This window comes from Artibeus jamaicensis, unplaced genomic scaffold (genome assembly GCF_021234435.1).
Source record: "Artibeus jamaicensis isolate MK-2021 breed Jamaican fruit bat unplaced genomic scaffold, CSHL_Jam_final scaffold_1964, whole genome shotgun sequence".
Lineage (NCBI taxonomy): Eukaryota > Metazoa > Chordata > Mammalia > Chiroptera > Phyllostomidae > Artibeus > Artibeus jamaicensis.
Window position 1 is genome coordinate 20708793 of NW_026522030.1, and position 12926 is coordinate 20721718.

Genomic DNA, 12926 nt, shown 5'->3' on the forward strand with positions numbered 1-12926 from the left:
CTAAATTCACTTGAACATTGCCGTACCATTGACCATGTAGAGTGCTCCATCTGGGCTGTGAGAATCCCTGACAATCCGACTACTTTTCCCTTTGAATCCACCCTCTTGACATGTCATTCCTTTGCTGGAGCCCCATTTCTGCCTCCCCATCACCCAGAGCGAGCATGGTCCCCAGGAGCCTCTTGGATTTCCCTGCCTTTCAAGCCTTGTTTCTTGTTACTCTCAGTTTTGCATTTTGCACCCTAGAAATGGAAGCTACTTGTGACTCCCCTGCACACATTCCATGCTGCTTCAGGCTCCAAGTTTTTTCCTCATCCATCCCCTCTCCCTGGAACATTTTCCCCACCCTTATTTTTATTGATTGATTGATTGATTGATTTTTTTTTGAGAGAGAGAGGGAAAGAAAGATATTAACTTGTTCCACTTACTTATGACTTTACTGTTGCTTCTTGTGTTGTAAAAAGTATATGTGTTGCAAGGTATATATACATTGTTGCATCTTGCTCAGACCAGGGATAGAACCCTAAACCTTGGCGTATTAGGATGATGCTCTAACCAGCTGAGCTCCCTGGCCAGGGCTTTCTCCACCCTTCTTTGCCTGGAAAACCCACTTCTGTACCAAGGCTGAGCCCAGGTGCTGTCTCTCCCGGGAAGCCCTCCACTCCCATTTCTAACACAGTGCTGTCCACATAATAACGCTACTACTCTGATTACATACTTTCCCCATCACTGACTATAAGTTGGATTTTTTAAGGTCAAGGACAGTAACATATTCATCTTCGAGTCTTCAGCATCCAGCATAAAGTATATATTTAATAAAAATTTTTAAACCAAACTGAGCATAGCAGCTTAAAATAACAAACAATAATGATGTCACCCAGTTCCTGAGGGTCAGGAATCCAGGAGTGAATTAACTGGGTAGTTCTGGCTCACGGTCTCCTAGGAGATGATGGTCAAGCCATCAGCTGAGGCTGTAGCCTTGCAGACTTAATTGGCTTGAAGGATCGGCTTCCCAGCTCATTCAGGTGGCTGTGGGCAGCCTCGGCGCCTCGCCTGTGGGCCTGTCCACAGGGCTGCTTAACAGGGCAGCTTGCTCTTCCCAAAGCAAATGATCGAGGAAGAATGCACCGAAGTCTTTTATCGCCTAGGAACCTTATAACTTAATTTTGGAAGTGGCGTGCTATCCTTTTTGCCATGTTCTATTGGTCTCTAGACCATTCCTGGCACAGTATGGGGAGGAACTACTCAAGGCTGTGGCTGCGAGGAGGCGGGGATCACTGAGGGGGGTAGTGGAGGAAATGTGCCACAGCGGGACGTTTCACGGCGTCCCTGAGGACCCGGGGGGAATAACCGGGCACCTCCCGGAGGTCTGACACCCAAGTCCCGAACGGCTCAGGTGCTTGACGTCTCCCAATTAATCGTGCTTCCCCCTCACCTGAGGCCACCTGGGAGGAATCTTCAGGGGACAGCTGGAGGGCTTACAGGTGCCCCTGGACCCTGGGGCAGAGAGAGCAGTGTCTGACACCTACCTGAGAAGGGCAGGGGCTGGGGGCGTGGCGAGGCCCCTGCTGACGTTCAGAGCGTGAGCTGCCCGCCCGGAAAGTTAGGAAGGACAGAAACCAGAATATTAACTGTGACTCTGCAGAAGGGAGTGGGATTGGGGGTCGAAAGAAGTGGAAAGGAACTCCGTGATATTTTAATCCCAATATTTCTATATTGCCCCAAATAAGTGTGTTCATATGTCACCAAAAAAAAAAGAAAAGAAAAGTAAAAGAATAAAAAAGTGCATGCGATGGTCATCTAAGGACGAATGGTTTGCCCTAGGGCACAGGTGGCAAACACGAGGCCCGTGGGCCGAGTCCGGCCTCCACCTCGTTCTCTCCGGCCTGGCACCTTGTTTCTACCTGGTGGCAGCGCCAAACCCCCTGCCCCTAGTTAATGAGTAGTTACATTATACAGTCGTAAAATTACATTCGGCTCTTGGAAGGCAACCGTGAGGCTGATGTAGCCCCCAGTGAAAATGAGTTTGACACCCCTGCTCTAGGGGGTAGTACTATTTTCGTAGATTCTATATTTTTGTTCTGTTTGAATTTTTTATAAGTATGGTTTATTTTTGAAAGAGAAAACTATCCAAAGACAGCAATGAATGAATGAATGAATGAATGAATGCATGAAAGCAAGCTACCCAAAGAACAAGGTTTACATCCCTCTTCTCTTCCATTTAAACACAGGCCTGACTGGGCTGGGCAGGGCTGCAGCTTGCAAGTTCATCCCTCTGGGGCGGGACAGCCGCCAGCCTGCACTCTTCTCTGGCTGCCCATGCCCGGGAGGGGGCTTCAGCCGGGACTCGTGTTCAGGGCCTCCATGGTTGGGACACTGGCACCTCGAGGGTCCCGTCTGTCCCAGGCTAGGTGCCCACCAGCTGCTCAGACCTCACTGGCCCCTCAGTTCTCCCTGTCTGAGCCCAGCTTCCAGGCCCCCCGACCTGCCTGCCTCCTCGCACTCAAGCTACCTTTGCTTTCTCCCTCATCCCCAGTCCACTGATCTGCGGCCGGTTCTCTCTCCAGTGGGGAAACTCAGGCACACCGGGGCAAGGGAGTTACCCGAGGTCAAGCCGGGGTTGGAGACAGGGCCAGCTTTTCTGGTAGCTCAGTTCCTTCCATGAGTGGTTCAGGCAAGGAGGAGCTTTCTCTTCCCCCAGCCAGCAATGCACCTATTGGCACTTCAGCAAGTAAATGAGGGGCAGGGTTGTTTTATTTGCTTTGGGTTTTGGTTTGTTTGCTTTTCTAACAGCGCTGGATTCCTAGGAAAGAATGAGGCAAGCACTGTTTCTTACCCTGACCCTTTGTCAACCTCACCTTCACCAGACGGGAAACTGGAGGCCCTTTTACACAGCACTGATCTTCCCACTCGGCCCACAGTAGGTGGGGCGACCAGGAAGCCATTCCTGGTGCAGTAATTCTGGCGAAGGAGCCCTGCAGCGACAGCCTGGCCAACCCCCCCCCCCCCCCCCCGCTGGGGTCAGAGCTCGGGCTGGCCAGCCGGTTCCAGGGCAGCCAGCTGCCAGCCCAGCCTCCCCACTCTGGCCCACACCCCTTCCTCTTGGCTCCTGCCCACACCCTGCCACCCCCACGACAGACACAGAAATGAGGTGGCTCTAAAGTCAACATGTCCTTGACACATGGCTAGTCTTCTTAATGAAACAGGGAAACCGCAAAGTTCAAGTGGGTGTTTACAATGAGCTTCTGATCACATGCTCAGTGATCAGAAACCAGTAGAGTCATCAAACAAAGACGGTAAAGTTCACCTTGACCTTCCGGAGGGAAAGCTGTTTGGGGTCCAGCCGTTTTTCCACAGGCAGGTCAGCTCCTTGCCTGGTGTTTGGTGTTAGGAGCGGGCTGGGAGTTTTCAGCCGAGAGTTGCTGAGTCTGTAAGGAGCCAGCTGGTGCTGCAGAGTGAGAGGGAACTACGGAAGGGGCTGTGGTCGGAGCCCCTGCTGGTTCTGCTCTAATTTACACACTTACATTTGGTTGTGCAGTGTGTTGGGGATGGGAGGGGTGGGTGTGGCTTGTGACCTTCCTCTACACTTTGTCTCCAGGGCCCTCCTCTCACTTATCTATGCCCATCTTGTTCTGAGTTGACCCAGAGCAACAGGCAGGAGCAACAAAGGGCTTTGTGTCTTCTGAAGAGGATGTTGAACCGGAACCCCACTGTCTTGTGTGGTCCGGACCTCGCTTTGTTGGCGGCTGCTCTGGGTTCCTGATCTTTCTGTGGGCAATAACCTCGCTCCTCTGGCAACACAGTGAAGCCTATGGACACCTCCCAGAGCGATGTTTCAAATGCCTGAAATAAGCACAAGGGACCATAGAAGCAACCAGTAGTATTGAAATATAGTTATCAAAATATCGACACGTTTATGATATGGAAAATTAATGCTATTTTAATAATGCATGAATGGCAAGATCTGGCAGCGGGTCTAATATGAGCTGTGATTTTGAAGAACAATGAACGTAAGTAAAATTTCAAGGTCTTTGCAACAACTGTGATGTGGTAGGAAAGTGTCTGTGGCTGTCATTGAGACAAAGTGACAGGTTCTCTAGTGCACGATGGTCTGTGGCCTGTATTCTTAATGGAAGGAAAATCTAAATGGTAGTCAGAGATGAGCGAAAACAGGGTGTAGTTTTTCTTTAATTTTTTCTTTACCAGTTTGTGGACCTTCTCCGTTCTGTCTGTGGGCTTCGACTGTGAGCCCCCAAGTCCAGGCTTCGGCCTGGCAGGGCTGCACCAGGGACTCCCACCTTCCCCTCACCTCCCGCTCCCTCTCCAGCCAGTCGGCCGCTCACTGGGCCGCTCCTGCTGCGTCGATCGTTGACGTTTTCAGGTTAAGACTGACTTAGCAAGAGGCAGGAGTTGTATATAACCCCCCAGTGGCCCGGCTGGGAGGCAAGGACCGCAGACCCGGGCCTGTCGGCACCCACTGGGCCCGAGCTTCTCCTGTCACCGTGCATATTTCCTCCGGGGCAGCCATGACTGTCCCTGGCCTCCCTCTGGCTCTAGAAAGGGTTTGTCGGAACAAAGGGCAGCTGTTGGACTTGGGGTAGGGGAACTTTCCCAAGCTGCAGGCACACAGCGGGCTCACCGGCCATGCCAGTCTGTTCTTTGAGGGTTCTGGCCTGGTGCGCCCCAACACCATGAGGGGCTTCCAAAGGTCATTGGCAAAGATTTAGGAATGCTTTCCCCATCACAGGCACAACTAAAATTAAGGAAAAGAACTCAGCCAGAAACCTCTCCCTGCTGAGGCCAGACATGTGCTTCTGTTCGAGGTCCCCGTGTCCTCTGACCACCAGTCAGAAGGCCCCTCGGACCAGACGCAGGGGAATGAAGGGCACTCGGCCTCCTGCGCCCAGAGCTCCGAGGAGGAACAAACCCTTACCCACAGAAGCAACAGGGTCTGCCTCTGCTTCCTCTGGGATGGATTCAGAAACCTGACTATCAGACAGACCTCGTTCTGGGTGGCTCAGCTGGCCCCCACCCCCCACCCGGGCCACCCTGCTCCGGGCCTTGGAGGGAATCGAGAGGCCTCAGGTGTGTTAGTGCTGAGACCAATGTCAAGAAGCTCACCCCGGTTTTCTTCGAGGGGTTTGTGGTTTCAGGTCACATTTGTGATCCATCCGGAGTTGATTTGGGTACGTAGTGCAAGGTAGTGGTCCAGTTTCATTCTTCTGCACGTGGCTGCCCAGTTTTCCCAGCACCATGTATTGAAGAGACTTTTTTCCTTATTGTATTCTTGGTTTCTTTGTCAAAAATTAATTGACCATATATGTGTGGGTTTATTTCCGAGCACTATATTTTGTTCCATTTGTTTATATATCTGTTTTTATATTAATGGCATGCTGTTTTATTTTAAATTTTATCTTTATTTTTAGAGAGCAGGGAAGAAAGGGAGAAAGAGAGGGAGAGAAACATCCATGGGAAAGAGAAACGCCAATCAGTTGCCTCTCGCGTGCCCCAAACCGGGGGGACCAAACTCACAGCCCAGACACGTGCCCTGACCAGGAACTGAACTGGTGTCCTTTCCCTTTGTGGAATGATGCTCAACCAACTGAGCCGCACCAGTCAGGACAATGTCATGCTGGTTTGACTACTACAGCTTTGTAATATAGTCTGAAATCACAAAGCAGGATGCTCCCAGTGTTGTTCTTCCTCCAGACTACCTTGGCTATTTGGGTTTTTTGTTGTTCCGTAAAATTTTAGGATTTTGTATTTATTTCTGTGATGACTGTCATTGAAATTTTGATAGGGATTTGATTGAATATAAAATCCCCAGCCTAGGCACGTAGGGGAGGCAACCAATCCATGCTTCTCTCTCACATTGGTGTTTCTCTCTCTCCCTCTCTCTCTAAAAAAAAAAAACAATGAGAAAATGTCATTGGGAAAGGGTTTATAATAAATTTGGGGTCCTGGGTGTAGAGCAAAAACTCTGCTCCTCAGAGGCAGTGAAATCACCTTCTTTTAAAAAGATATGTGAAGATATGGAGATATGAAAATATGTGCCCTGGCTGGTGTGGCTCGAAGGATTGAGCACTGACCTACAAACCAAAGGGTTGCCAGTTTGATGTCCAATCAGGGCACATGCCTGGCTTGTAGGACAGGTCCCCAGTAGTGGGTGTGAGACGCAACCACACATTGATGTTTCTCTCCTTCTCTTTCTCCCCACTTCCCCTCTCTCTAAAAATAAAATAAATAGCCCTCTCTGGTGTGGCTCAGTGGACTGAGTGCCAGCCTAAGAACAAAAGGATCGCTGGTTCGATTCCCAGTCCGGGCACGTGCCTGGGCTGCAGGCCAGGTCCCTGCGGGGGGCACAGCCTTCCTTTCTCCTCTCTCTAAAAATGAATAAATAAAATCTTTAAACATTTTTTAAGAATAAAATCTTTTAAATGAAGATAAAGGAAACCAGGAGTCGAAGTGAATTGTTCAACATCACCTGGGGTTATGTTGAATTGTTCAATATAACTTGCTCGGTGTAATGTTCCTTCTTCCCCACCTGGGGCTTTCATTCAGAAAAAAATTAATCACACTGTATGTGTGGATTTCAGAAGGGGAGACAGACTGATTATCAAGTTAGTACTCTGACTTACACCCAGAAAACAAATACACACAAGATGGTTTACGAAGAAGAGACTCTGGCTCTACGGCAGGTGTCAGGGCCACCCAGTCGTTACGCTCCAGACCAAGCCGATGCCGGAGACTGCAACACAGAAGCTCAAAAAATTAAGTGTTTTTTAAAAAAAGGCATACGTATAAATGAGCAAAAAGTTTGATTTTTGATTAGGATTTGTTTACCCTTTCATCCCGTCTTTAATGTATTCATTCATTTAGCTCATGTTCCCTAGACATCCCTTGAAGAGCTTACTTACTTCAGTGAAGGAGACAGAAACGTAGAAAGTAAAATCGGTGTGAGAGACAGGGAAGTGAGTGAAAGAGGCACCAGTAAAGAACTGTGATGGCATCCGAAAGGAATCCGGATAGCTAACTTCTATGAGCACTCACTATGTTGCGGGCATCTTTTTTTCTCTTTCTATTTTTTAAAGGACTTACTTATTTTTAGAGGAAAAGGGAGGGAGAGAAACATCAGTGTATGGTCGCCTCTTGCACACCCACTGCTGGGGACCTGGCCTGCACCCCAGGCATGTGCCCTGACTGGGAATTGAACCAGCATCTCCTTACTCCACAGGCTGGCACTCAATTCACTGAGCCACACCAGCCAGGGCATCTTCTAAGGGCTTTACACGTATTAATTCATTTAATGTTCACAAAACCCTATGAGATGAGCAGTAGCATTTTCTCAAAATTTGTACTAGAAAACTCGGGCACAGAATGGTTTTGCAACTTGCCAAAGATCATGGAACCGGTAAGTGGACTCAGGCAGTCCGGCTCCACAGCCTGCATCTGTCCTTCTCTCACCAGAGCTGAGCAGGGGACAAGCAAGGGACAAGGTAACTTCCAACCAGAGGGATCTGGAAGGCTTCACGGAGGAGAAGGCGTTACAGTTAAGCCTTGAAGGTGAAGGAAAAGAGCATTCCAGATCGGGAGAGAAGGTACAGAGACGCAAAAATCACTGTTGCACTGGGGGGTTAGCATCCAGCAACGCAGGGAGAGCCGGACCTCGTAGCAAAGAGGGGAGCTCTCTGATAAGTTGCTCTCGCGTCATTCTGAAGGCACTGGCCAGTTAAAGAGTTTTTCTGAGCTTGGAAGGACTCTATCCTAATACCTGCTATCTATCCCTTCAATCCACTTGTATTTAACATCTGATTAAACACCTGTTTAAAGAGTACGTATTTGAGGCCTGGTACTGGGTGGTGGAAGAGGGGAATCGTTTCTGCTGTCGAAGAACTTCATTGAAGAAATAACACCTGTTAAAAACGTGCAGGTTAAAAGAATATGATGCAAGACGTGTCCCACGGTAGCGTGTGATGAATGTTTAATGGTGTTTTATGAAAGTTTGCACATCACATTCACGATCTCTGCAGCATGCGTTGAGGGTTTGCAGGGACAAAGAAGGAGACAGTCTGCTGGAGCGGCTTGTGGAGGGAAAACTTAAAGCACAGTGCTGCACGGACCGCTACCCTTGGGCTGCCAAACACAGGACCACAGTGGATCCTGCCTGCTCTGCACCCTCCCCCTCCCCCCCAACATGGCCCAGGGAGCAGGGAGTTCCTGTGACCAGGGACTGGGGCAAGGCGCTGCCGGTGACAGGGGCCTGGCGGTCCAGATCTAGGCTGTGCCAGGTTGACTTTGTGGTCCCACAATTCAGAATGAGGAAATCTCAAGGCCGCTTTCCTAGACCACATCCTATAGATACAGGTATCTTTGGGGAAACTGTCCAGGGTATGGAAATGGGTGACAGACACGGTTAGGTTTCCTTCCACTGGGATGCTTATCTGCTGCCCACTGGAATCTCTGATTCTCTGATTCTCTAGGCTTGTGCAATTGGACCGGTTTCTGATCGACTGAGCTCTTTTCCATCTCTGTAAGAATTGAAATAAACCTGTAAATAATTCTTGTCCATAGCGATGCAAATGAGTTTTGTGTAATAAGGATACAGCTGATTTCTCTTTTGTGGAAAAGATAAACCCAAACCTTACATTTGAGTGCATGTGGGTATTGACCAGTGTTGAGTGTATTAGCAAAACCACTTTCTCTTTCCTTATTGCCCCTCTGCTCCTCGCATTCTTCTTTGACACAGACTCAACATCTCACTGGTGCCCTCACGATGAATGGGCACCGATAAATGCCCATGAATTCATCTTTGACACATGCCATTTTATATTTGTGTGAAAGTCGTATTTTTACATTTTTGAAAAGTCATACTTTAACACTGTTAATGCCTACAAGTTTTCCAGCAACTGGGTTAATCAGAAGAAAGGAAGCACCACAATTTCCATTAGTGGATCAAAAGCAGTTTCCAGAAATTCTAACCATGGTCCTTTCTGGCAACACTGAAAATTCTAAATGGAATTTTAAGCAGATGCTTTATGAGAATTTAGAAAGAAAGGGGAGAAAACATCTACTATATATGTTGTCAGTTACTGTGCTGGGTGATTTATATGAATCATCTTATTCCTCAAAGGATCTTTGAAGTAGGTGTTGCATATTGTCCTGATCTTGCAGGTGAAAAGAGGAAATATTTGCATAAGTACGGCAATACCCATCTGCAGAAAAAGTCATTAAGTGGAAAATTACAGCAATGATTCATGAACCCCAGGGGTCAAAAGGCCATGCCATAAACATGGGTGTGCAAGTCAATAACGATGTCAGTGAAACAATGGCCAGCAGGATGAAAGTCATCAACAAGACAGGCTGGTGCCAGTGCTCAAGAAGGTGCTCTTGAGTGTGAAGAAAGTGTGAAGCCTTCTTCAGACATCCTGTTTATTGGGACCTCTGAACAGCTGACCTGCTGCATAGCCACCTTCCTAAGCAAGGGAAAGGGAATTTGGGGTCCGCCACTTCAGCGCCTGCCTTCCTACATCAAGACATACACCCCATGACTCTCAAAGGAATGGGCCCCGCTGCTGGAAGGCGGCCCCACAGCAGAGCTGACGGAAATCAAGTGTCCCCTCAGAAGCGGGAAGAAGGCATCCCTCCGTGGTAGCTGATATCTTCTCTCAAGTACAACATCTAAAATAATGCTAAAAATTAAAAGCTGGGTTGCATTCTCCTCTATTCCACTATATTTCATTAAAAAATAAGTTTATTATTAAGAAAAGGAAATCTGGAGGGGAAAAGGTTTAAATTGTTCTGTTTGACTTGGACTGGCTCTCTAACAGCGGAGACAAGAAGGCAATGGGAAGGCGATGTCCTTCGGGGTCTGCTGGGCTCCCCCTCCCCCCACCCCGGGCTCCCAGGCTCTGGCCTCCCTGGTCAATGCCCTCTTTGTCTTCTACTTGACCGATACCCTTTTCCTGGACACCACCTCCTGGAACATGCAGGGCAGCTCATGGGCGCCCTGCACACATAGGGATCTGCTGGTTTAGGCACGACAGGCTCTTCAGGGCTTGTGTCCTTCCTGGGTGCTCTGGTCCCGACTTCAGTGCTCACTGTACCCCGCCGTCTGCACCTCCTGCTCTCAGAGTGTGCATGCTATATTCCGTAGTCTCACAAACATATTCCCCATTGTGCGCACACACTCACACTCACACACTCAGCCCAGACGCCTATGCTAGGGCTCTGCCGCTTGTTAACAAGTATCGGTGGGTAATAAAGCAGAGCCTGGTTGTCCAGCTTAGTTCTGCCTGATGCTGACACACTCACTTCGCCTCTGACAGTGGCAGCTGCGCCTGGGCAGACGGGCACCCGACCTGCTCTGTTCCCTCACTGCACGCTGGCAGGGCGGCCCAAGTCCTCCGGGTCTCACGTTCCAGCAGCACTTGGGGGAGGCTCTTGGGGATCTAGGAAGGAAAGAGGGGCCCCTGCATTCTAAATAAGGGAGAGCTTTCTGCCGGCTGCAGTCAGAACCCACTGACGTTTCAAGCAGGTTCCCATTGCCTGATAAGAAGGCCCCTCTACAGAGCCCTCCGGCTCCCCTTGGAGCGCACCAGCAAGCAGCCTGGACGTGCTGTGGGGCCTCGAGCAGCAGCAGGGGCAGCGCCTGCCTGTGGGCTGTCCCTGGAGCACTTCTTAGGCTTTTATTTCCCCTCAACATTACCTGAGGAGCTGTGGGCCACTCTTCAGGGTAAATGGTTTGACTTCTCTCCCCTCTGGCCCCCAGGTCTCCCCATATGCTTTGACTGACATCCCTCTGCAACCCGTCCCTGTCTGCACGTTGCCCTGACAGCTGACTGGTTTGCATCCGGTCAGTAGAAAGCAAGGCTGCTGTGTCTCCTTCTTTACGGATCCACTTGTCCTTCTGAACCGCCTGACTTCCAGGGATCACGCTTCCTTTCTGAAAGCTTGAGTTGTTCCACTGGCCTTCCCAGAGGCCTGGTCATAAGGCTGGCAACATTTCTATTTTTAGTTTTGGGAAGGGATGAGAATGGGACAAGATGCTGCAGGCTTTCTCTCTGGTGAAGGCAGGAGGTGTGCTGGGTTGAGGTGGCGCATACGAGTTGCTTCGAGAGAAGACAGATGCAGGGAGAGAGGAAGGAGGCCAGGGAACAGCCCTCTGGGCGCCCTCATTCGGGGGGAGGAGAAGATAAGGCAGGAAAAGCCTTGAAAGGAGCCACCCAAGGCCATCTGGTGTGAGAGCGAAGGGAGGCTCTGCTAGCCGCAGGCTGCGAGGTGTGTGGGGGTCATGAGAAGGGCTCCTGACTTTGATGATAGCAGTTCAGGGGAGGGTGGGGGATGAAGATATACTGGACAAATTAAGGACACTCTGGCTGGTGATGGCTCAGGGGGTTGAGTGCGGACCTGCAAACCGAATGGTCACTGGTTCAATTCCCAGTCAGGGCACACGCCTGGGTTTCAGGCCAGGTCACTAGCTGGGGGCCTGCAAGAGGCAATGGATGGGATGTTTCTCATTGCACATCAATGTTTCTCTTCCTCTCTTTCTCCCTCCCTTCTCCTCTCTCTAAAAGATACATTAAAATCTTTAAAAAAATAATTAAAAAACAAAGTAAGGAACGAGTGGGAAGACCCAAAGCATAACCCATTCTTCCAATATCACGTGACGATGGGAAGGAAGAGGCGGCATCAGCATGCGAAGACCACACGGCAGAGAGGACTGGGGAGGGTGAGCTCGGTCTGCTTCTGCCGTGGAGGAACACGCTGGCACACAGACGGGGCCCTTACAGAAAGGAAGAGATTGAAAATGCAAGAGGCAGAGGCGGTCGTCAACAAAGCGAAGTCCCGGTGAACGAGGAGCCCTGGAAAGTGGTTCTGAGGGTCGTGTCCCCTGGGGCAAAGTAGGATAACGTCCGAGGAAGTTGGCTTTGAAAGCTCTTGGCTTAGCCAAAAGGTGGCATCTAACCTACCCCCAAATCTGATTCTTGGCATCTTGCCCTCTGGAGCCCAAAGCAACGCTATAAGGTGAACGAGAAAAAGGAAAGAGGGCGAGTGTGGCTGCCCAGTCGCTGTGGCCCCTGAACCAACTTTCTCACAGAGCTGCCTGGAAAGATGAAGTGAAGGGGGAGAAAACACACAAACACACATACTCTGTCTCTCTCACCGGCCAAACCCACAGAGCAGGCGTGAGTCAATTTTACTTTGAGTCAACTCTAAGGAAGAATTAGATAGAAAACAAGAAAAGATGCTCAGGCCCTAACGTACTGGGTTGGCCAAAAACTCCATTTATTTTTTTCTGTAAAATAAAAGAGACATTTTTCATTTTCACCAATGACCTTATTGATTTGGATATTTTGAGTATGTCGGTGATCTTCTACATTGTATGACCTTCATTGTTCTCAATTAATGTCTCGATTTGATTGCTATCAACTCAACTGGCCTACCTGACCAGGGAGCATCGTCCAGCAAGAATCTCCAGCATGAAACTTCACAAACCACTTTTGACAAATTTGATCAGTCACAGCTCCTTCTCTTGTGAGTGAGTGGGTCAGTGAGTAAGTCCGTGCAGAAGCCCTTTAGGAAGAGTGCCTGCAACTCCAGAAGCCCTCTGTCTTACTCAGCCACCCTGCCCACTGGTTTTCACAGCCAGAAGTTATGGGACTTCTCCAGGTACTAGAACCCTGGGCTGGGGCTCCCGGTATGGGGCTGGGAGCACTTGATCCTCATGTGGGACCTCTGCACGGCTGAGATACCCCTCCTAACTTATAACTGTCTCAGGTGGGTGTGGGATCAGCCTGTTCTTTGTCTCCACCCCTCCCACCAGTCTCGACAAGGCTTCTTCTGTACAACCTCGGGTACAGGACTTCTGTTCAGCTAGACTTCCAGCAGTCGTCAGTAATGGTGGTTCTGTAGTTTAGTCGCAATTT